Source organism: Microchirus variegatus, assembly GCF_963457635.1.
Source record: "Microchirus variegatus genome assembly, chromosome: 2".
NCBI classification, from domain to species: Eukaryota; Metazoa; Chordata; class Actinopteri; order Pleuronectiformes; family Soleidae; genus Microchirus; species Microchirus variegatus.
Genome location: NC_139803.1, coordinates 41,500,970 through 41,526,038, shown reverse-complemented (window position 1 = coordinate 41,526,038; position 25,069 = coordinate 41,500,970).

Below are 25,069 nucleotides of genomic sequence, written 5' to 3'. Positions count from 1 at the left end.
AAATGGACTCACCTGGACTGCAAACTTCTGCGGTGAAAGTCAAGTGAACACGCCGAGGCGATGCTGCGATCAAATCTGCTCAAGATGTGTGAGTTTTGTCCAAAAGAGGAGGAAGCGCTCACAGCCCATTAGAGCTCAGAAGAAGACGACCGGTTTTTAGATCGTGAAATGATTCTGCACATCTTTCTCAAAGCTTCTTGGTTTGTCTTTGTACACGTTTAAGTTTGAGGATAAATTTCCACAGAGAGATTAACAGAGTGTGAGGACGTGAGGATGGAACAGACTTTGCGCTGCGTGCTGGGATTATTAGTCCTGAATCTTCACTTCTACTGTGGACAAGCTGAAGGTAAGTCTCAACTTTTTCTTTTGTTAGTGCTGATTTACTGATTAAATAATTCTAGCCAAGCAATATTTAAAACTAGTTTGTTAATCTGCCTCCACTTTCAGACTGTGATGTGCCGACTTAAAAGAGATTTAATGCACTTGATAAATTTGATTTTAGGAATTAAGAGCTGGCAAACCATTGTTTCAAATATTTTTTTGGCCAAACAAAACATATAAACTTAACTAAAACAGAAAAAACTATATTTTTCAAAATTGTGTAAATTGCAGTGCTTAATTTTGACGTGCTGAATTGGAAGATGTCATTTTTCAAGAGTGAAACATTAGCATAGTAGGGTTATGGTTTAATATTTTAAAACTGTTTACATATAACCTCGTTCTGCAGCTGGCTATAATGCCAACAAATAAAATAAAAGAAACACTGGGGTATGATTATTATTTTTTTTTTCTACAAGAAAATGTATCCATTTATTAACCTGTATTCCAAATTAAACAGTAAACTGACCAAAGGCAATGATTTTTGTGTGTTTGACCTTTTCTGCTGCTTCTTTTGACAGTCGCCTTCACACCTGTTGTGAAGCTGAACCACAACTGGCCTGAGATATTCCACGGAGAGAGGATCAGTCTCACGTGTGAGATTAAAGGTGGAGGAGACGTCGTGTGGGAGTATGAGTGGAAGAAACAGCGAGAGGTTCTTAAAGAAAACAAAAAGGAATATGTAGTTGTTTATGCTATGACATCAGACAATGGAGACTACAAGTGTAGAGCCAGAAGTTCATATGGACAAACACGGTGGAGTAAAGCTTTCACACCGACAGTAATTGGTATGTTTTTGTTTTGCTGGATAATGTTTTTATTTAAGTGTAAGATAATGCATTTAAAAGGAATCCATCGGGACAGGGATAATCACCCTCATTGAAAATGAACACTCAAGAAAAAAAAAAGCCTCACTCATAAAATCTACACCTGATTAACCTCTTCTTCACGGTCCCCCCCGGGATCGGGGGCAGCGTCAGACGCAGCGACAAAAGCGTCATAAAACCATATCTAACTTTAACAAACACAGACATGCTGCATACCCACAGAAAGGTCAGAAACTCAGCTAGAAGCTCATATAAATCATTCTTATGTTCACGAAACACAGTTAAAACACCGATCAAACAGCAGGAGCGGAAAAAAAACGTCTGTTTTATAGCATTGCTGGTAGAATGCAATGCTATAGCATTGCTGTTTATCAAAACAAATTATCTCCACCGGAACAAAACCACTTCTAATGAAGAACTACACTTTCCAGCATGCTTTGGGGACAAAATCCTTGGGGTCAGATTCTACCGATTTAGAGGTTTAAAACGAGCTGTCAATCACCCTAATTGACCTGAAGGTGCTGCAGAGCCACAGAGTTGTTATTACGCAGCGCACAGGGAGCATCGATTTACGGCGAGTTATAATACTTTTTTTTTTTTTTTTTCAAAACAAGTTCTTTTTAGACTTTAATATTGACATATAAATAAAATTAAATTGTTTTTTAATAATTTGGTACCTAAGAAATATCAAATGGCACAGATGGTGCCAAGCTGAGCCAAAAGTGAGAACGCCCAGACATCTCTTTAATAAAACCTCTGTAATTTCACTCTGCTTTATTTCAGCAGCATCAGACTTTGCACAGCTCATGTCCACATGTTGTTACATGACCTCCATGTGTTTTTAAAGCTCCTGCTGCATATTTTAAAGTTGATATTTAAAATGCAATATCTTTTTAGGAGAGAGAAAAAAATCCTTCAGTTATGCTGTGTTTCAAGTGCATTTACTCTGACACAGTGGCATCTACAGTGAAACTTACACTCTGGTTGAATCTCACAAGTGTTATCTTTATTTTGATACCAAGATAATCCACATAGAGCTTGTAACTGCAGAGGTTTACTCTGTTTAGTTTGGACATGTCATTTTCGAGTAGGGACTCCAAAAAGAGGGTCAGGGAAGAAGAGGTTAAGTTGACTTTATCTTAAGAATGTTAGCGAGGCTGGAAAATGACATTTGTAAACCACTCTCTCTCCCACACCAAAGCCCATAGAGAAAGGCAGTGATTTTACATCACATGACACAGGAGTTACTGATCCACTGCTGCCTCCATTAGTAAGTTCTACTGTGTTATTTTGTACCTTTGCATTTTGAAGTTCTTTGTTTGGATTAACCTCAGTATCACAAACTGACCAAATGAGGCAGCAGTTGACCAGCAGCTCCTGTGTTCCCACAAGCTTCCATCTGCCAGCAGCCATGTTTTCAGTAGGTTAGGGTTATTTTTGATAACGTACACAACCACACTTAAAAATGCCAAACTATTACGTTAATATTTGCATAATTTATAATATCCAGACAAAAAACTTCAAATCAGGTTTTTTAATCTTCCAACAGATTCACCTAATCTCTCTGTGTCGTCATCGTGGCCGAATCACGGAGCGTCAGTTAATCTGAACTGTGCTGTTGAACATCCGTCTGCAGGCTGGAGGTTCTACTGGTACAAGATTATTCCTGTCCTAGGAGAACAATACTTCTACGACTATGAGCTGCTCCCTGGAAGCACAAACGGGACCATGCAGGATTCCTATGTCGTCTATAATCACACAAATACAGCAGGGTATGCATGCAGAGCAGGAAGAGGAGACCCAGAGCATTACACGCTTTACAGTAATCACCAGTTTGTCTGGTCCAGAGGTCAGTTTGCATACTTGTTTCTTTACTTTCCCTCTTCTCCTTGTTCCACTGATCATGACTTTAAAAAAATAATGATTTCACTGCTTTTTATTTTTTGACATATTTGTTAAGCAGTGAATATCAGGTGATCTGAGAGAAAACTAGAATTTTGCACCTCCTCCAGCCTTTGCCTACTGCACCTTTAAATACATGATATTCTGATTGCTAAATGTTTTTCCCAATTTCTTCCCATTTCCTGTAACCTTATGCTAAAGACTTCCCTTAACTCAGATCTTTAGATACAGGACTTTAAGTATTTGTCAGTTTAGTATCGTGAAATTACTTTTTATTATTATTATTATTATTATTATGTTAATCCACAAGCTTATATATGTTATATCTGTATTTCAGAGTTTCAGTCACAGCCGTCTCTCAGAGTGAGTCCTGACAGAGTTCAACACTTCAGTTCTGACTCTGTGTCACTGACCTGTGAGGGAAACTCCACACAATGGACAGTGGTGAGGTTTGGTCAAGAAGATTTTAGGAGTCACCGATGCTCCAGCTTTGGGAAATTGAGAGGATCAACATGCATCACTGAGCTATATCACCAACATGAGGTGTACTGGTGTGAGTCTAAGTCAGGACAATTCAGCAGTGCTGTCAACATCAGTGCGTCATGTGAGTTTCCCTTTTTCTGTATTTTTAAGATTAATTCTGTGTACGTCAGGTTATATTCTGGAAATAAGTCGCAGAAGAAAAGACGCCGTTTTCCTATGTTTTCAGCAAAACTTCATGGTGGCCGAGAGATTAGTATAGTGAAAGCAAGGCTTACAGAAACTCAATGTAAACACAGATGGTGTTGTTGTTTTTATTGTTGCCAAAATGTGTATTTTTCATCTTTCATTTTTATGAACATAAGCTAGTGATGTAAGTCTTGGAGCTTGAGCTTCAATGTATTTATTTGCGTCGCTTTATTTCAACTTTATCAAACAACCACAACCACAAAAAAAGCTATGATGGCTTGAACTTAACTTAAGAGCCTTTGAAGAACGTTTGTCAAAAATGATATGATTAAAACGTGACATTATTCCTTTTGGTTGCGCAGATAAAGATATTCTACTCCACAGTCCGGTGCATCCTGTGTCTGAAGGAGCAATCGTTACTCTACGCTGCAGACTGAAGACGGGGGAGTTTGTTGATAACGTCGTCTTCTATCAAAACGACAAAGTCGTTCAGAATGACACGAGATGGGAGCTGACGATCCCTGCTGTGTCAAAGTCACATGAAGGCTTTTACAGATGTGAAGGAAAATATTCTCAGCAGACTTATACTCTGACTTCACCACAGAGTTGGGTTTCAGTCAAATGTGGGTATGATTTAATCTTTCTTTTGTGACAATATCATAACACAAATAACACTTTTTTTTTTGGTTACAGCATGGTCCAAACCAGAACGCGCTCTGATTGTTGGATTGGTTTGTGGAGTTTTAGTAATAATTCTTCTGCTGCTGCTGGTTTTTTACTACAGAACGTCTAAAGGTGAGATGATTTTGTTTATAAAGTAATACAGGACATTGTTTTTTACATGAACTTTACATAAAACCAAGTCAAAAATAATAATTACTGTATGTTTTCCCCCACAGACCCATGTGGTAACAGGTTGGTAAAGGCACTTCATTGTTTCATCTCCATCAAAACAGCAATTCCTAGATATAGATCAGCAGATATATATACTGTAATAAGATTATTTTGGGGATTTTCCTCATACTTATTTATGAATGCATATTTTCAACAGTCAGACATTTGCCACAGACCAAACTGTCAATCAAGGTGAAAATCAACAGCAGGTGTACTCGACTCTTCTTCACGGTCAGTGTTTTCAATGTTTTCACAGCCAACCTGTCCTCCAACTGAAACTTGGGTAATGTTTTGGCCAACCCCTGAATACGACCCATAGTGCACGGGTATTTTTCAATTCAACCACACTCGCAAGTGGTAGTGAAATTAGGGTTAGCGCTAAAAACAAAGCCACAGGGCTACGCAGTAAGTTACAGACAATGACATGAGAAAATAAGTGTGTCGTGTGTAAAAGTCTAAAGGCCCTGGAATACAATTTCAAAATTTGGCCTGCATGCGCTTTGCGCGTTGGCACAATCGACGGACAGTATACCAGGGTGGCAGTTGAACCCGTGTCAAAGTACAAAGCTTTAACCACAAAGCGAACTGCCATTGGAAACCTCAACAAAGCTACTCGATGTTATCGACACACAAGGCAGCAGATTGATGGGTCGTAATTCCTGTATACGACACATACTTATGTTTCGTTGGAGGACACGCCCCTTTTTCTTTGTCCAGTTATTACATTTGTGAGAATTCAAACATTTACACCCTGTGCTGTATTTGTAGGTGATGATTTTGTCTATGAATCAATTGGAGGCTCTGGAAACACTGGGACTGGTACAGTATTTTCAATTTAGGCTCCTACATAAACTAATGTGATTGTGACAGAGTGAGTAAAATCTGAAAAATGTCTTTGTATTCGACTGCATCTACGGTCTCTTCCTGGTTTTCGAATATTTTCGGTAGGCTGCGATTCTGCTGTTGTCCCTATTTTATTTTATGTCATGTTGAATCCATCAGGGCCAACTACTAAAACAAACACTAAAAGGCAAGGTAAATGTTTCCGATCAATACCAACGAATAACTTAATACAGCTGTGTACGAGCACACCAAAGCGCGGTCATATGGCGTCTCGGCAACGGCGCTACTATATATTTTTTTTAGAAAAAATTCTATGAAAAAGCAGGTATTAGGTATATATTCGTCGCTCATTAGCATTTGTTTTCAAACTTATTATGGATGTATTAGCTGCTGTTGTGTAGATTAATTGAAGAGAGGAGACTGACATGGTGCACTTTATCACTTTGTTCAGTCCAGGACTTCAAATGACAGAGTGGACTGTGGAGCTGTGACCGTGTGATGCACCAAGAGCTGCAGTCACTTCACCCAGGGGAGGCTGCTCGTCTTATCATCACTATTGGTTTATAAAGTTACTGATAAATGAGTGAAAGAATCTGGAGTCATAAAACTACTTTTAACACGCTGTTATTGTTCCTAATAATATGATCACGAGTCTGCAGGTTCATTTTAATATGCTATGAACATTATATTAATATAATATCAATGTACGAATGATAATAATATAATGATGATGTGAGCTTTATATTATGTGAAAGCAACATTTGTAGACAATAAAACTGTGGAAATACATAAAATGTGTTTACCTGTAATTACATATAAGTTTGATGATGTCCTGTCAGGAAGCTACTTTTTTTTGAAGATGTAATGAGCTAAATATTTGCTCAAAAGGACATGTGGAAAAACAGCTGGTAGAAGAGGCTGTGTGTGTCGAGAGATGCATAAAATAATCAAAAGTCAGACATGTTGCATCATCAAATATGTTCACAGAATTAAATTTGATGTCTCTCGTATTTGTATCATAGCTTATTATGTGATTATGTTGTGTTGTTGCTGCTTAAACATGGATATAATTGTGTACTTTTTTGATTCGGGGAATCAACCTCTATGCTGATGACTCTCTGCTCTACTTCAACAAAAATCTAATAAAGGCATTGAAAACTGCACACGTGGCACATGAGCGGTTTATTTGACATCAATATTTACACACTATACATAATTCACAGAAAATATATTTAAAGAAAATCGGATTTTGTTAAAGACTTAAATCCATTTTTTTGTATTCGACGATAACTCTGTTCAGTTTGTCAATCAAACCAAAGCTGAGACACTGCCGTGTCAGAAATATATTTCTCATTTCCTTTTTGTAGCCAAGACAAACAGAGACTTGTTGCTGTGATGAACACATTTAGACAGTCGTGACACCACAAGCAACCGGAACTGTAATGTGAGCCAAAACCTTCTCGAACGTTTTATACCAAGAAAATATCCAGCGCCTTTAGTAACACCATTATCACCAACGTTAAAATACAGTGGTGCAGATAGACCGACTAAAGTCAGCTACTGATTTTTCACTGAGGCAGATTTATGCCCAATAAGATCATTTGCTCTCTCATCATTCTCACACACATTTCACACACTGGTATAGTGACATTAGATTAAAGTGGAACAATATGGAATTGTGTCAATATTAAAAACAACACTTATTACGAAGCAAACAACACTTTTTAAGAAGCAAATAAAATATATTGAAAAAATATTGGATTAATTTACTATTATTGAAAATACACTTGTTCTTTGCGCTCCCCGATTTGTTCATTGACTCGTGTTTTTTTTTATTTGCGATTTTGACCATGGGAGGGGCTTTAGGAAGCTGCCTGCTGATTGGCTACTGAGCTTTGGAGCGACAGCTCACTGGTCAAAATTCCTCAGCTCCACTCCGATCACAAACCCTGGTATATACAGTGTAAGAGTATTTCTGATTTTTCTCCATCACAGGAAGCTCACAATACAATAAAATATATATAAATAAATAAAACCGCACACTGTCTATGTCATAGTAGCAGATCATTCCTTCCTCACTTCGATGCCCCAGAAGTTACTACAACTAAAATAAAGCAGTCCATTAACATGAAAAGAAATGTGTATTTGATGTATTTAAAGCGTGTTGGAGACAGTTTGGTGTTAACACACCAGTGAACAAAACCTTTTAACATAAGTCTTGTTTGTTTTTAGCCATTATCGTGCAGAAATGTTGCATATTATATATTTAAAAATCGGAAAAATGTAAGCTCCACTCCGACCACATACCCTGGTATATACAGTTCCTTTAAGTACCACCAGAGGAGGCTCGCGTACCACTGTTTGAGAACCATGATTCGTGCTAAACTCCAGTATAATGTACTACTTTTTTCTCTCTTTTGCACATTTCCATCTTCTTCTGTTCCAGTGCTTTGGTTGATTACTCATCTGGAAGCAAAGGGAGAAAAAAAAAACTAAGGATGTTGTCTTTCATGTTTGTAACATGTACACAGCATTCTGCCAAGAATATTACCACTAGATTGTCCAGGTTTAATTTCAGAATAAACAGTTTCCTCGGCCACAGCATGAGTTGATTTTCCTGTGAATGGAGACATGAGCAGATTGAAATGTTTGCCAGAAGCTTCACACGTGACAAATGTCGCTGTTATTATGCAGACTTCTTTTTCCTTGCGAAATCTTTAGAAAAAAACACAGATTATGACATTAAATATTGTTCAACATTAAATTACTTTTGTCTTCACTGCATGAGTGCACTTGGGCGTACAGCTGACCATCATCTACAACAGAAACCACATGTTAGATTATACGGATGATTGATGGGTGGATGAATGAATTAATTAAATGGATGGATGGATGTACCTGCATCTGATCGCGTCTTCAAATCAGAGTAAACACAACCTTTGTCTGGTTTACTTTTCTTTCCTGTTAAATGGAAAATATTACTGACTAAAATATAATATAATAATACATAGGAATTTCCTATGAATTGGATGTGGTTCTTTGCCCCATATGTACTCACCATTGATTTCATGGCGTTTTTTAATCTCAACAGAAGAATATACAACATCCCTGGGTCCAACTGAAATAAAGACATTTTTAGAATATAATTTAATCATTAACAATGTCCGTAAATGATCAGGTTTATTTGGGGAATATTTTTCTTTTATATTTAAAAACTTGCTACACTTGAAGAGCTAACGACAAATAAATCAGGATATGGGCAAACCGTGAGGAGATGCGTATACGCTGTTTTGAGTTTCTTCAGTTTCTGTTTAAAAAAAACAAACAAAAAAACAACACACATTGGCTGTCACATCGTTTTTGTTTGGTTAGTTATTTCCTACTCACAGGTTCAACACAAAAAGAAAAAAACTTTACCATTTTCTGTGGCCTCATGCGGATTGATGGTTTCATAATGACAAACATCACCTACGGATAAAGTGAAGCCAAGGTCAAACCAATCACTTTAATAATGTGCATATACTGTATATTATATTTTAAAACGTGTTACAATTAAAGAGCTAATGACAAAAAAAATCAGGATAAAGGCCAACCGTGAGGAGATGCATATTCGCTGCTTTGGGTTTCTTTAGTTTCTGTTTAAAAAATAAGATAAAAACACATTTGTTGTCACATGGATTTTGTTTGGCAAGTTAATGTCCTGCTATGGCGCCCCATTCGGGTCATGGTGGGAAATATTTCAGACCCTCAAACGCAATGAGCATTGAGAGGTAATGCAAAAATATTGTGTTGAAAAGCAAAAGGTTATTGCGAGGGAACGCAAAAGTATTGTGTGGGATAGTAAAAAGTATTGCAAGGAGTTAACGTAAAAATGTTGCAAAATGTTTTCGCAAGGGAACACAAAAAGTTACTGGGATGGAACGGAAAAAGTTATTGTGAGTTAACGCAAAATGTTATTGCAAGGCAATGCAAAAAAGTATTTTAAGGAGGGAACAGAAAAAAATATTGCAAGAGACTGCAAAATGTTTTGTGATGGAACGTGAAAAAAATGAATACCGGGAGGTAACACAAAAAGTATTGCAAGGGAATGCAAAAGTTGGGTCTAAAAATTATTCCCAGCATGATCCGACCGGGACTCCCTATACTGGTGACGAAGCACACAAGACAAATATCTCACCTTTGGACATTCTATAGCAAAAAACCAGCAGCAGCAACAGCAGAGGAATTATGACTAAAACTCCACAAACCAGTCCAACAATCAGAGGCAAATGACCGTGAGAGCTTTCTGGTTTGGACCATGCTGTAACAAAATAATCAGTGTTATTTGTGTGATGATATTGTCACACACAAAAAAAGCTTAAATCATACCCACATTTGACTGAAATCCAACTCTGTGGTGAAGTCAGAGTATATGTCCAGTGAGAATATTTTCCTTCACATCTGTAAAAGCCTTCATCTGACTTTGACACAGCAGGGATCGTCAGCTCCAATCTCGTGTCATTCTGGACGACTTTGTCGTTTTGATAGAAGACAATGTTAGCAACAAAGTTCCCCGTCTTCAGTCTACAGCGTAGAGTAACGACTGCTCCTTCAGCCACAGGATGCACCGGGCTCTCAAGTAGAATACCTTTATCTGTGCAACCAAAAGGAAGAATGTGAAACGTTCTTCAAAGACTCTAAAGTTATGTTCAAACCCAAGACGAGTCACCAAAGGTCATCGAGGATGATCTTAAATCAAGGTTTTAACCATTGCTATGTATCAAAGACAAATACTTTGAATCCAAATAGTATTTTTGTGATATCGCAGTATTGTTTCGCACTTTTTTTTTGACAATACAAAAGGTATTTTTGTTATTTTCCATATAAACCATCTTTCTTTAGCTCAGTTAAATAATGGTTTGTTTTTAAGTTGTCACAATATGTGGCCGTCACAAAAGTTATAAAGGTTTAAAAGTAAAAATATTGCTGAGTTATTGCAAGGGACCGCAAAAGTTATTTCAATGGACCATAAGAAATATTTGGAGGGAACACAAAAGTTATTGCAAGGGACCACAACTGAACTGAATGCTCAAGCTCCAACACTTACATCACTAGCTTGTGTTCATAAAAATTAAAGATGAAAAAACAAATATTGGCTGATTCTTGTCATATAGACAACAACACCATTTTTGTTTATGTTGATTTTCTGTAAGCCTTGCTTTTACTATACTATTCTCTCGGCCACCATGAAGTTTTGCGGAAAACTGAGAAAAAGCAGTGTCTCGTCTTCTGCAATTTATTTCCAGAATATAATCTGGACGTACACAGAATTAATCTAAAGAATACAGAAAGAGGAAAACTCACATGATGCACTGATGTTGACAGCACTGCTGAATTGTCCTGACTTAGACACACACCAGTACACTGCATGTTGATATAACTCAGTGATGCATGTTGATCCAGTCAATTTCCCAAAGCTGGAGCATCGGTAACTCCTAAAATCTTCTTGACCAAACCTCACTACTGTCCATTGTGTGGAGTTTCCCTCACAGGTCAGTGACACAGAGTCAGAACTGAAGTGTTGAACTCTGTCAGGACTCACTCTGAGAGACGGCTGTGACTGAAACTCTGAAAAACAAATATGTGTATAACTTTCTTTTATCGTAAAATTCCGAATAAAGACAGAATTCTGACAAAAAAAGTCCTAAATTTTCACACAATTCTGAGATTAAAGCCACAATTCTGAATTCTTTCAAACCTGTCTTTCTTCTTCTTAGAATTCAGACTTTTTTTGTCGGAATTCTGACTTTTTCAGATGTGGCCCTACTACCTTCTACCATATTAACCATAACAGAAACATGAATAATGATTTTTTTTAAATGACTAATGCTGTGAAATGAAATGAAAATATTAATGCCAAAAACATGTTGCCTATCCAAACTTTAACTAATTGATCCACAATCAACCAGACAACATGAACAATGAAACAAAAATGTATATCGTGAAATAATTTTTTTTAAAGTCATGATCATTGGAACAAGGAGAAGAGGGAAAGTAAATAAACAAGTATGCAAACTGACCTCCGGACCAGACAAACTTGTGATTACTGTAAAACGTGGAATGCTCTGGGTCTCCTCTTCCTGCTCTGCATGCATACCCTGTTGTATTTGTGTGATTATAGACGACATAGGAATCCTGTTTGGTCCTGTTTGTGCTTCCAGGGAGCAGCTCATAGTTGTATTCTCTGTATTGTCCTCTGACAGGAATAATCTTGTACCAGTAGAACCTCCAGCCTGCAGACAGATGTTCAACGGCACAGTTCAGATTAACTGACGCTCCGGGATTCGGCCACGATGACGACACAGAGAGATTAGGTGAATCTGTTGGAAGATTAAAAAACTGATTTGAAGTTTTTTGTCTGTATAATATAAATTATATAATGCAAATATTAACAGAATAGTTTTGAATTTTTAAGTGTGGTTGTGTACGTTATCAAAATTAACTTAAACCCCCAAACGATACAATACTTTATGGGAGAAGAATATTTGTTACACAGTTGGAGAATTATGTCTTTGAAATAGTTTGAAAGGTCGTCAAGTTTATATCGATATCGTGACATTCATACTGAAAACATAGCTGCTGACAGATTGAAGCCATTTAATATCACCAAAAATAATCTAAGTCTACTTTAATGTGTTTGCCACTTAATCTCACGGAGCTGGTCAACTGCTGCCTCAAGTGGTCAGTTTGTGTCACTGAGGTGAATCTAAACACATTAGATTAAAAACAGAAGTCACAAAGTAACACATCAGAACTTACTTATGGAGGCAGCAGTGGATCAAAAAGTCCTGTGTGCTGTGATGTAAAATCACTGCTTTTCTCTGTGGGCTTTGGTGTGGGAGAGTGAGATTTAATTCATTTAATTTTCCAGCCTCTCTCACAGTGAGATAAAGTGGCAAACACATTAAGATAGTGTAAACTTAAGCAGGTGTAGATTTTATTAGTGAGAGTTATTTTTCATTTTCAGTGAGGGTGATTATCCCTGTCCCACTCAATCCCTTTTAAATGCATTATCTTACATTTAAATAAAAACATTTTTGTATCCAGAAAAACAAAAACATACCAATTACTGTCAGTGTGAAAGCTTTACTCCACCGCGTTTGTCCATATGAACTTCTGGCTCTACACATGTAGTCTCCATTGTCTGATATCAAAGCAGAAACAACTACATATTCCTTTTTCTTTTCTTGAAGAACCTCTTGCTGTTTCTTCCACTCATACTCCCACACGATGTCTCCTCCATCTTTAATCTCACACATGAGACTGATCCTCTCTCTGTGTAATATCTCAGGCCAGTTGTGGTTCAGCTTCACAACAGGTGTGAAGGCGACTGTCAAAAGAAGCAGCAGAAAAGGTCAAATACACAAATGTGTTGACAGCTAAAAACTAAGTGTTTTAGTTTTAATTTTTCTCATTTAAAATAAAAAAAATGCACATACCAAATGTGTCACTGTACTCAGTGTAGTAATGTGGATTTCCTCGTCGTCCTATGCACCAGTAAAATCCTTCCTGTGAGACACTGATTCTGTCGTTTGAGTGGAAAACAGCGCCCTCTGCAGTCAGCAGTTGGGGGTCTTTCTTGCCTCTGTACCACTCATATTCCCAGCCAGTTGTTGATTGGCTCACAGAACAGGTCAACATCACAGCGTCCCCTGTTGGTATGTATGTTCCAGCCTCCAAAATCATCGCCTTTGGTCCGTTTACTGTGGGATTTGGAATATAAAGTGTATGAAAAAAATCTTAAACAAAAACTCAACTATGCTAATTTTTCACTATTGTGTTTGTGAAAAAAAACTAATCCACTTCAGCACGTCAAAATAAAGCACTACAATTGACAAAATCCTGAATCTTCTTTTTTCAATGGGAATCATTTGCTTTAACTAAAATATTGTAATGTTAAGGCTTAAAGTGTTCAGGAAGCTGTGTATCACAGACTGAACGTCAACATTTACCTCGAGACAGATGAAGCTGCCAAAGTCACAATTACTGTTAAAAACTATCAATTACTTGTAATATTATTATCATCTTTTGATGTAAACATATTTTCCCCTCCATTATAATTTAATGTATTTAAATATAACTTTAAATACACATAGATGAAATAAATGTTGAAATATAGACACTTACCTAAAACTGTTATAAGGACCTTATTACTTTCCTCCCATTGCAGTGTCTGTTCATTACGACCAGAGCAAGAGTAGTGTCCCGTTCCTCTTGTTCCTATGTATGTCTTATGTCTAATGTAATCGGTAAACCTTAGACCATCTTTGCTGAATAAATAGAAGTCCGTCTCTCGTCCTTCCTTCACGTCACATATGAGGGTGAAAAACTCTCCAGGGAAAAATGTCGTCCAGTTTGGTTCAACGGTCAGAACAACTAAAACAAAAGAAGCAATTTTTTACATACAATACATATAACAAAAAAAAACTTTATTTGTAGTTTGAGAAATCTTGTATTTGAATGTCAAATGAAACAGATCAGCTGCACACTAATATTAATTAAATAGAAATGAGAAAGACTGAAAACAAGACTACTAACTATTAAGTGCATGTTCAGAAATCACAAATTTATCATTATTAGTTTTAAAAATTCTAGCCTAGCAATATATTTTGCCAATAATAGTGAATGTAATCTTGTTTTATTTTGTCTTAACCAATCCTTTTCAAGAAATTCAAAACTTAGTCTGTGTCACTTGACATTTAGAATTTTGACATCAAATTTGAGCGTGTAAAGGTTTGAATGAGATGACCAGATTCCACTAGATTATCAATCTAAAATCAGTATTGGAGCCCATATTGACAAGATAGTGTATTAAAAGATCAATAAATCCGCACTAATAGAAGAACAATTTGAGATTTACCTTCAGCTTGTCCACAGAAGAAGAGAAGATTCAGTGCTTTAAGTGAAAAATACAAAGTCAGACACGATCGAGCGTAAGTGGGCGACTCGGAGAAAGAAATTGACTCACAGAATAATCCCAGCACGCAGAGGAAAGTCTGTTCCATCCTCACGTCCAAAAACCGAGGCTCTGTTAATCTCTTTGTGGAAATTTCACCTCAAACTTGAACGTGTACAAAGCGAAACTAAGAAGCTTTGAGAAAGAGAAGTGCAGAATCATTTCACGATCTAAAAGTTGGACTTCTTCTTCTTCTGAGCTTAACTGGGCTGTGAGCGCTTCCTTCCCTTTTGCACAAAACTAACACTTCTTGAGCAGATTTGACCACAGTATCACGCAGGCGTGTTCACTTCACCTTCACCACAGAAGTTTCCAGTCCAGATGAGTCCATTTGTATCACTAATGAACCTTTAATATTGTTAAATTTGGCTTGTTGTACTGGTTTAGGTGGGTTTTATTCCGTTGTATGCATTAGTGTCGACTGTGGTGAAACCACATCTCTACATGGGGGGTAGAAATCACACAAACAGGATGTTGTGCACAGGAAGACCCACATGTCACAGAGAGGCAACTGTTTCTAATTCTATGAATTGTATGAATGCAGATTCGTTAATAACATCTTGTGGTTCGACTTTCGTCATACGTTTCATGTTCGGTCACAAAAGTAGGCGATGAGAACATTTAAAACAGGTAAGATTTTAAGTGTTCACAGAGCCTGTTTATTTTTAAACGACAAGGTATTTGCAAAGTGCTTTAGAATAAAAAGCAGTGGTGAAAAGTACAACACATATTTAAAATAACATTTCATCTGCCATTATTGCACAAGTAAATACAGTAAAAACGAAAATTTCTTCAATTTTGCCAGAACCCTGAAGGACATTTAATTCTGTTTAGTCTTTGTTTAATTAAAGAAAGGTACATCCGCTCATTAATTTGTCACCATTAGCGCTTGTATTTGGACTATAGTTACTATAGTATGATTAGTATAACGATGTTGGATCGTCTTGCATGATTTTCATATTCCCGTAGCAGCCTCTGCATTGAACTTCAACTTTTGCACTGTCAAATTGTCAAATATGACAAAAACTAATTTCCCAAAAACTAAATTTATGTATAACTACATAATCTAAAAATAAAATAATGGTAATTTGATGGCGTGTTGTCCCCATGGACCAGGATTGGTTAACACTGTTCTAAAATATACATATATATATATATATATATATATATATATACATATATATATATATATACACACATACACAAACATAGACAATATATATACACATATATGTAGGAATAGGAAGTGACAGACACTGGCAGGGTTACACCCTTCAGTGTACAGCCTGCCAGAAATGATCAGAATTAATAATAGGAACAATAATTCTGTCATGTTCACACCCACATTCACACTAACTTCCTCGCCTCAGTACTGATCTTATTTAAAGAGAAAGAGCTTTGACGGGTCGTTTCTTAAGAAACCAGAAGAAAAGTAAAGGTTGTCAAATGATTTAAGAGTCGACGGTGACATCTGTGTTCATGATCTTGCTTCTGACTTTTGTGGCAAAGTATTCAATCGACACAAACACAGACAGGAACCCCCGCAGAAGCATGTTTTACTGGATTAAATTAACACTAAAGAGATGTAAAAAAAAAAAAAAAGTACTAGCTCTAGTGCTGCAGTTCAGTCTCAAACTGTGGCACATGAGCTTCCTCTGGTGGTACATGGAGGAAATACTGTTCTACCAGGGTATGAGATCAGAGTGGAGCTGAGGAACTTTGACCATAGTGCGTAGAAAATTAAACAAATAACAAACAATGGAGTCACCTTATCTCTCACATCTTGATTTAATTTCACTCTACCAGTGTGTGAAGTATATGTGAGGATGATGAGAGAGCAAATTATCTCATTGGGAATAAATCTGCCTCCTGTGAAAAGTCTGTAGCTGACTTTTCACAGGAGGCTATTTTTACGCCACTGTATTTTGACGTTGGCGATAATGGTGTTACTTCAAGAGTTCTTGTGAGAGTATTTTCTCAAGTGGTACTTGGGTGTCTCTCTTTGTACTTTTTGAAAAGTAAATACCTCTCCCTCTTGTTGTGGGAAAAGTTGGAGTCAAATTCAAACTATTATTACAGTTTACAAATTATACACAATTTTGAAAAGATTTTGAGAGGAAAAAATTATGCAAAAATGCAACAAAGAACAAGGAAACTACCCACAAATAGTCCACAGTTCGTCCGAAATAAGTGTATTAGTCCTTCAGTGTATGGTTGTGTAATTGTTGTATTTGTTCATCTACCCGGGTAGTGTGATTTTGCTTCTTATCTGTATGATGTGATCGATGCTCTTTCTCCAGATGCTTGAAGAAGCTGCTTCTAACATCCCACAGTCCAAAGCCGCCGTTCTGCTCCACGTTCCTCAGGTCCAGGCTCTGGTTCACCATCAGAATCCATTCATACACCAAAAAAAGAACCTGCATAGAGCAGCAGGATGTTTTATTTTCTTAGATCTATTATTTATCTCTTTTTAAACAGTTACTAAATCAACTGTACAGTATCAATCCTCTCTTTTTAATCTTAAATCAATGAACGTGAACCGTTCACATTGACAATGCATCATATACAGCTATAAAATTACATTTTAAACAGCCCACGCTCACAAAATGGTGTGTATATGAAATATCTTTAAATGTTCTTAACTTTTACCACTGCATTGTGCACACAAACTGTGAATTAAATCACATATCGATCGTATTTGAGAATAATTTGTTGAATTACTGTCTCTCAATAGCTCAAATGCACACAACTGCATGTGTTTTAGCTCACAAAACCCACTTGTTTTAGCTTTGTAGCATTAGCTAGCATATAGCAACAGCACAGGTCAATAGCCCAACTGCTAACACATAGCACTAGTTCGATTAGTACAGACAATTATACACACAGAAATACAAAAATTAACCACATTCTCAACTTGAACACACTCTTATATTTCTCCGGTTGGTTTTAAACATTTTCACAGAAGCATAACGGCACTTAATAATGATATATTCGTGAAATGAGTGCGTAATTAGCCGTGCTCGGCAGCCGCTAGCATGCTATGCTAAGCGCTAACGGCTACTACTCACCGGAGTTTTCTCTCGATAAAAACAGGACAAAACGGCGACGTCCGGCAACCAAGAAACTTTCTCACAGGTGCGGATACATTTCAGAATCAATAACTACACAAAATAATAGTTTTATCCACTCTTCGTATAATTATTAACATCAACTTGCTCTCTCTTTAGCTTAGCTTAGCCGTAGCTCATCAGTGACGGTGCAGAAAAAAAAAAACGAAGGAACGATGACCGTGAGCGGCGCTTGTGTGTGACTAATGCGCACCCTGCTGTTGAAAATAAGGAACTACAACAAATACTCAACATTGTTAAACTCCCCCAAAAAATTGGGGATTACACTGTGTGAGAAACTAAAGGCGAGGTAGACTTGGTATAACTTACATCACAAAATATGGTCCTTTTTATTTATTTATTTATTAAGTTGTAATGGTCAGTTACTGTCAATGGAGATTAGGATTTTGTGAAAAGATTAACAAGTGATGGAAACAGGAAAAAAGTATCCATATATGCATGCATCTATGCATATATACACATATATACATACATATATGCATGCATCTATACATATATACATACATATACACATATATATACATACATATATATGCATGCATCTATACATATATACACATACATACACACGTAAACACATTTATTTTTACAAAGATTTTTATTGAAATAAAGAAGAGATGATAATGGAATAATAATTAACAAGCTTTGTACACCATGAGCCTTGTCCAGCGATGACCTACAGTCAAACAGACAGTCCAGGGTTAGGGTTAGTGTTTCATGGAGTGTTTCATTTTTAATCCTCAATTACGGCGCCACCATCTGGTCAATTTCACCTTTTTTTCCTGGGAACCTAAACTGAATTGCCAATATTTGCACCTGCACCAGATTCTAGATTTACGTAGTTGCAGTAAAGCTCCGCCCCTTCGTCGTGTTGGCGTCCTGCAAGAAAAAAAAGAGAAAAAGGAAAATTTAATTTCCTCAAAACAAAATCTCAAATGGGAGAAAATGGGAATATTTAAACTGCATTTTCTAGATTACAGAATAAATCTCTCTATAAATTGTACGTAATATTTACTGTCCCCATAGATATAATAATCTTTCATCTTTTTCCATCTTTTTCCAAATATTTTAAACATAACTACAGAACTAAAACAATAGGGTCCATGTACAGTACCTTGACAGCCCACTAGGGTGCACACCACACAACAGACAACATTTTTATCTTGTCATGGAAAAATACAGCAATATTGACCAAAGTTATCTTTTGCCGACTTCCCAAAGCTGAACTGACTCTACACTGCCTCTACTGGTCATGTTAGTATTGCATCTTTCAGTCGATAAGTGATAGCTTTTGTAATATTTAACAGGAATATTGACGAAAATATGTCGATGAAAACTATGTTTGTTACGAAGACAGAGCCTGATAAAAGCACCAGAATTCATGACACTGCTTGGATGCATTTGCGCTATTAGCGGCTTGTGGCTAAATAGAGTGAAAACCTTAAGGGAAACTTAAGACTTTTTAAGGCAACTTTGGGGATCAAAACATCTGGTATTGACCGAAAAACATTTACACTGTCTTTTAGTACTTGCTCTGAGGGATTCAACATGGCATAAAATAAAATAGGGGTAAAACTTCAGATGTTGAGTGAACAACAGCAGAGTACTGCTGACCGACAGCCTACCAGAAATATTTGAAAACCAGGAAGAGACCGTGGATACAGTCAGTTTTTTTTAGATTTTACTAGGGATGCAACGATCCACCTTTTTTCACTTCCGATCCGATCCCAATACCTGACTTTAGATAGCTGCCGATACACCGATACTATTCCGATATGGATGCTCCGTTTGCTTTAACATTATTATCATCGTTATTACCATTTTGATCATAAGGCTTTAATAAACTCTTTTATACAGGCAAGTATGATATGTACGACTTTTACAACGTTTTCAGCAACTTTACAGACCTTTTTTAGATTTTACTCACTCTGTCACAATCACATTAGTCTATGTAGGAGCCTAAATTGAAAATACTGTACCAGTCCCAGTGTTTCCAGAGCCTCCAATTGATTCATAGACACAATTGTCACCTACAAATACAGCACAGGGTGTAAATGTTTAAATGCTCAAAAAATATAATAACTGGACAAACAAAAGCGGACTGTCCTCCAAGGAAACATAAGTACGTGTCGTATGCAGGAATTACGACCCATCAATCTGCTACCTTGTGTGTCGATAACATTGAGTAGCTTTGTTGAGGTTTCCAATGGCAATTCGCTTTGTGGTTAAAGCTTTGTAATTTAATGTGATTGACACGGGTTCAGCTGCCACATTAAGGTCCTGGTATAATGTGTAGTGATTGTGCGTCAACGCACAAAGCGCATGCAGCCCAGATTTTAGAACCACGCTAGGTGGAATATAAGTCCCGCTCACCAAAACATTTCGACAAAAAGAAGTAGTAGTCTCCAAGGATCATCATCCGAGCCTCGACATGGGGACCCTCGAACCGGTTGACACCCGAACTCCCCTGCCGGATGGACCTTTCAGCCGATGAGCCGATTCAAACCAGACGTGTCCGGGGGAGGTGTAGCATCGTTCTCGTCTTCTTTGGTCGAAATACATCCTATTCCCTGCGTCCAGACTTGTACCGCCAACGGAGTGAGATACTTCACCATTGTAACTTACTGGGGGCCCACGGTTGGTCTAGTGGTTAGCGCTCTCGCCTTTGCAGCAAGAAGACCCGGGTTCCCTTGGTTCGAGCCCCGGGTTGGAACAAGGGCCTTTCTGCAAGGAGTTTGCATGTTCTCCCTCTTTGTGCATGGTTTTTCTCCGGCTTCCTCCCACACTCCAAAAACATGCAGATTTGGAGATTAGGTGAATTGGTCACTCTAAATTGACCGTAGGTGTGAGAGTGAGAGTTAATGGTTGTTTTTCTCTGTATGTGGACTGGTGATCTGTCCATGATGTACCCACCTATCGCCCTATGTCAGCTGAGAGACACCCGCACCCTCTGCGACCCTCCGGTGGAGGATAAAGCGGCCTGTGTTTTTAGCGCTAACCCTAATTTCACCAACACTTGCGTGTGTTGAATTGAAAAATACCGGTGCACTATGGGTCATATTCAGGGATTGGCCAAAACAATTACCCATAATTACGTTTCAGTTGGAGGACAGGTTGGCTGTGAAAACATTGAAAACACTGACCGTGAAGAAGAGTCGAGTACACCTGCTGTTGATTTTCGCCTTGTTTGACAGTTTGGTCTGTGGCAAATGTCTGACTGAAAATATGCATTCAAATATAAGTATGAGGAAAATCCCCCAAAATAATCTTATTACAGTATATATATCTGCTGCAGTATTAGGAATTGCTGTTTTGATGGAGATGAAACAATGAAATGCCTTTACCAACCTGTTACCACATGGGTCTGTGGGGGAAAACATACAGTAATTATTATTTTTGACTTGGTTTTGTGTAAAGTTCATGTAAAAAACAATGTCCTGTATTACTTTATAAACAAAATCATCTCACCTTTAGACATTCTGCAGTAAAAAATCAGCAGCAGCAGAGGAATTATTACTAAAACTCCAAAAACCAATCCAACAATCAGAGGCAAATGACCTGGAGAGCTTTCTGGTTTAGACCATGCTGTAACAAAATAATCATTGTTATTTGTGTGATGATATTGTCACACAAAAAAGCTTAAATCATACTCACATTTGACTGAAAACCAACTCTGTGGTGAAGTCAGAATATAAGTCTGATTTCGCTGAGAATATTCTCCCTCACATCTGTAAAAGCCTTCATGTGACTTTGACACAGCAGGGATCGTCAGCTCCCATCTCGTGTCATTCTGGACGACTTTGTCGTTTTGATAGAAGACAATGTTAGCAACAAAGTTCCCCGTCTTCAGTCTGCAGCGTAGAGTAACGGCTGCTCCTTCAGCCACAGGATGCACCGGACTCTCAAGTAGAATATTTTCATCTGCGCAACCAAAAAGAAGAATGTGAAATTTTATTCTTACAACTTTTGACAAACGTTCTTCAAAGACTCTAAAGTTATGTTCAAACCCAAGACGAGTCACCAAGGATGATCTTAAATCAAGGTTTTAACCATTGCTATGTATCAAAGACAAATACTTTGAATCCAAATAGTATTTTTGTGATATCGCAGTATTGTTTTGCACTTTTTTTTTGACAATACAAAAGGTATTTTTGTTATTTTCCATATAAACCATCATTCTTTAGCTCAGTTAAATAATAGTTATTTTTTAAGTTGTCACAATATGTGGCCGTCACAAAAGTTATAAAGGTTTAAAAGTAAAAATATTGCTGAGTTATTGCAAGGGACCGCAAAAGTTATTTCAAGGGACCGTAAAAAATATTGGGAGGGAACACAAAAGTTATTGCAAGGGACCACAACTGAACTGAATGCTCAAGCTCCAAGACTTACATCACTAGCTTGTGTTCATAAAAATTAAAGATGAAAAAACAAATATTGGCTGATTCTTGTCATATAGACAACAACACCATTTTTGTTTATGTTGATTTTCTGTAAGCCTTGCTTTTACTTTTCTATTCTCTAGGCCACCATGAAGTTTTGCGGAAAACTGAGAAAAAGCAGTGTCTCGTCTTCTGCAATTTATTTCCAGAATATAATCTGGACGTACACAGAATTAATCTAAAGAATACAGAAAGAGGAAAACTCACATGATGCACTGATGTTGACAGCACTGCTGAATTGTCCTGACTTAGACTCACACCAGTACACTGCATGTTGTTGATATAACTTAGTGATGCATGTTGATCCGGTCAATTTCCCAAAGCTGGAGCATCGTTGACTCGTAAAATCTTCTTGACCAAACCTCACCACTGTCCATTGTGTGGAGTTTCCCTCACAGGTCAGTGACACAGAGTCAGAACTGAAGTGTTGAACTCTGTCAGGACTCACTCTGAGAGACGGCTGTGACTGAAACTCTGAAAAACAAATATGTGTATAACTTTCTTTTATCGTAAAATTCCGAATAAAGACAGAATTCTGACAAAAAAAGTCCTACATTTTCACACAATTCTGAGATTAAAGCCACATTTCTGAATTCTTTCAAACCTGTCTTTCTTCTTCTTAGAATTCAGACTTTTTTTTGTCGGAATTCTGACTTTTTCAGATGTGGCCCTACTACCTTCTACCATATTAACCATAACAGAAACATGAATAATGATTTTTTTTTTTAATGACTAATGCTGTGAAATGAAATGAAAATATTAATGCCAAAAACATGTTGCCTATCCAAACTTTAACTAATTGATCCACAATCAACAAGACAACATGAACAATGAAACAAAAATGTATATCGTGAAATCATTTTTTTTAAAGTCATGATCATTGGAACAAGGAGAAGAGGGAAAGTAAATAATCAAGTATGCAAACTGACCTCTGGACCAGACAAACTTGTGATTACTGTAAAACGTGGAATGCTCTGGGTCTCCTCTTCCTGCTCTGCATGTATACCCTGCTGTATTTGTGTGATTATAGACGACATAGGAATCCTGCGTGGTCCCGTTTGTGCTTCCAGGGAGCAGCTCATAGTTGTATTCTCTGTATTCTCTGTCTATGACAGGAATAATCTTGTACCAGTAGAACCTCCAGCCTGCAGACTGATGTTTAACAGCACAGTTCAGATTAACTGACGCTCCGGGATTCGGCCACGATGGCGACACAGAGAGATTAGGTGAGACTGTTGGAAGATTAAAAAACTGATTTGAAGTTTTTTGTCTGTAAAATATGAATTATATAATGCAAATATTAACAGAATAGTTGTGAATTTTTAAGTGTGGTTGTGTACGTTATCAAAATTAACTTAAACCCCCAAACGATACAATACTTTATGGGAGAAGAATATTTGTTACACAGTCGGAGAATTATGTCTTTGAAATAGTTTGAAAGGTCGTCAAGTTTATATCGATATCGTGACATTCATACTGAAAACATATCTGCTGACAGATTGAAGCCATTTAATTTCACCAAAAATAATCTAAGTCTACTGTAATGTGTTTGCCACTTAATCTCACGGAGCTGGTCAACTGCTGCCTCAAGTGGTCAGTTTGTGTCACTGAGGTGAATCTAAACACATTAGATTAAAAACAGATGTCACAAAGTAACACATCAGAACTTACTAATGGAGGCAGCAGTGGATCAAAAAGTCCTGTGTGCTGTGATGTAAAATCACTGCTTTTCTCTGTGGGCTTTGGTGTGGGAGAGTGAGATTTAATTCATTTAATTTTCCAGCCTCTCTCACAGTGAGATAAAGTGGCAAACACATTAAGATAGTGTAAACTTAAGCAGGTGTAGATTTTATTAGTGAGAGTTATTTTTCATTTTCAGTGAGGGTGATTATCCCTGTCCCGATCGATCCCTTTTAAATGCATTATCTTACATTTAAATAAAAACATTTTTGTATCCAGAAAAAACAAAAACATACCAATTACTGTCAGTGTGAAAGCTTTACTCCACCGTGTTTGTCCATATGAACTTCTGGCTCTACACATGTAGTCTCCATTGTCTGATATCAAAGCATAAACAACTACATATTCCTTTTTCTTTTCTTGAAGAACCTCTTGCTGTTTCTTCCACTCATACTCCCACACGATGTCTCCTCCATCTTTAATCTCACACGTGAGCCTGATCCTCTCTTTGTGGAATATCTCAGGCCAGTTGTGGTTCAGCTTCACAACAGGTGTGAAGGCGACTGTCAAAAGAAGCAGCAGAAAAGGTCAAATACACAAATGTGTTGACAGCTAAAAACTAAGTGTTTTAGTTTTAATTTTTCTCATTAAAAATAAAAAAATGCACATACCAAATCTGTCACTGTACTCAGTGTAGTAACGTGGTTTTCCTCGTCGTCCTATGCACCAGTAAAATCCTTCCTGTGAGACACTGATTCTGTCGTTTGAGTGGAAAACAGTGCCCTCTGCAGTCAGCAGTTGGGTGTCTTTCGTGCTTCTGTACCACTCATATTCCCAGCCAGATGTTGATTGGCTAACAGAACAGGTCAACATCACAGTGTCCCCTGTTGGAGTGTGTGTTCCAGCCTCCAAAATCATCGCCTTTGGTATGTTTACTGTGGGATTTGGAATATAAAGTGTATGAAAAAAATCTTAAACCAAAACTATGCTAATGTTTCACTATTGTGTTTGTGAAAAAAAACTCATCCACTTCAGCACGTCAAAATAAAGCACTAGAATTGACAAAATCCTGAATCTTCTTTTTTCAATGGGAATCATTTGCTATAACTAAAATATTGTAACGTTAAGACTTTAAGTGTTCAGGAAGCTGCGTATCACAGACTGAACGTCAACATTTACCTCGAGACAGATAAAGCTGCCAAAGTCACAATTACTGTTAAAAACGATCAATTACTTGTATTATTATGATCATCTTTTGATGTAAACATATTTTGCATTTTGTTTCCCCCTCCATTTTAATTTCTCATTTCCATT